This window comes from Octodon degus, unplaced genomic scaffold (genome assembly GCF_000260255.1).
Source record: "Octodon degus isolate 3935 unplaced genomic scaffold, OctDeg1.0 scaffold04180, whole genome shotgun sequence".
Classification (NCBI taxonomy): Eukaryota; Metazoa; Chordata; class Mammalia; order Rodentia; family Octodontidae; genus Octodon; species Octodon degus.
The window spans coordinates 1-1,790 of record NW_004528756.1 but is presented as its reverse complement, the minus strand read 5'-3'; the positions used below and the strand labels follow the sequence as shown (position 1 = coordinate 1,790).

The 1,790-nt window shown below is 37.0% G+C and overlaps 1 pseudogene across 1 annotated transcript; it reads left to right on the top strand.

Annotated features, from left to right (window-relative positions):
- Positions 1 to 181: 181 nt before the first annotated feature.
- Positions 182 to 1,784, top strand: LOC101585458 (annotated as a pseudogene). The gene has a single exon (XR_001116990.2). The product of XR_001116990.2 is annotated as a pendrin pseudogene (transcript).
- The last annotated feature ends 6 nt before the right edge of the window (positions 1,785 to 1,790 follow it).

Below are 1,790 nucleotides of genomic sequence, written 5' to 3'. Positions count from 1 at the left end.
TGAGTTCATTCCCCAGTACCAAACAAACAAAAAGGAAATGGTTAATTATAAAAGCAGACTAAAAGAAAAAAAAAAAAAAATCAGACCATGATGTTAGAATGACAATGGTAAAAAAAAAAAAATCCCTTAAGAGAGTTTACATTCTATTAGTCTGCCGAGTTCCGGGAGCCCCCAGACCCAGTCCTAGCCCAGGTCCGATTGAAGAACTTCAAGGGGTGAAGATTGTTAGATTTTCTGGCCCAATTTTCTATGGCAATGTTGATGGTTTTAAAAAATGTATCAAATCTACAGTTGGATTTGATGCCATCAGAGTATATAACAAGAGGCTGAAAGCACTGAGGAGAATACAGAAACTCATCAAAAAAGGACAGTTAAAGGCAACAAAGAATGGCATCATAAGTGATGGTGGCTCATTGAATAATGCTTTTGAAGCTGATGAAGACATTGAAGATCCGAAAGAACTTGATATCCCAACCAAGGAAATTGAGTTTCAAGTAGACTGGAACTCTGAGCTTCCAGTCAAAGTGAATGTCCCCAAAGTGCCAATCCATAGTCTCGTGCTCGACTGTGGAGCTGTATCTTTCCTGGATGTCGTTGGAGTAAGGTCTTTGCGCATGATTGTTAAAGAATTCCAAAGGATTGATGTGAATGTATATTTCGCATCACTTCAAGATCATGTTATCAAGCAGATGGAGAAGTGTGGTTTCTTTGATGATAACAATAGAAAGGACACATTATTTTTGACTATTCATGATGCCATACTTTACCTACAGAACCAGGTTAAAGCCCAAGAAGGTCAAGATTCCATTTTAGAAATGATCACCCTCATTCAAGAATGCAAAGATCCACTTGAATTAATGGAAGAAAAGATGACTCAGGAAGAACTTGATGTCCAGGAAGAGGCTATGCGTAGTCTGGCTTCTTAAAGTGGACTGCAAGACAAAGTTCACCCACAGGTGACACCCTCTGCAAACATTTTCAGCATTGATTATTTCTTTGGATTTGAAATGCTCATGCTTTGTCTGTTACATTTTAAAATCTTTGAGCTTTCTTATGTCTTAGCCATTGAAAAAGGATTAGATTATTTTCATACTTTATTTATAAAATCAATAGCTTACATCTGAAGTATGGAAAACAGTGATGAGAATTACCCAGGCAAATTAGCAAGGTCCAAGATCTTATAATGTTATAATCTGTGGCTGACCCCCCCAAAGGCAGATTTGCTGTGTTCATCAGGGTACTAGGGCATCTCTGATCAGTTGCAAGAAGTGTTAACTTGACAGCCTCCATGGCTAGGTGAGCCATGAAGGATTTATCACAGAAAAAAAAGGCCAGTTTTAAGAATGCAATTAGTTAATGCTTAATAATGTTCAGCCAGATGTGGTGGCATCAGCCTATAATCTCAACACTACGGGACGCTGAGGTAGCAGGATCTCAAATTCAAGGCTAGCCTGGGCAAATTAGTGACTTAGTGAGACCCTGTTTGAAAATAATGAAGTGTTGTTATATGGGACCAGATATATAGCCAGAATTCAGGGTCTCTTTGAGGCTAGAAATGGTTAGCTGAAAAGCTATATAGAACTGGACTGTTACATTTTTTAAAACACTGATGCAGAAAAGTAAAACAGATAAGGAAATTCTCGTGGTTTATAGAAATACTTTCAATATGATAATCATGCATTACAATGAAAAGAAAATATGATGGACTAGCTTGAAAATGCCATTTAAATTTATCTTAGCCTACAGAAATGATCTTTGCATGAAGGTATATATATATATATATATATATA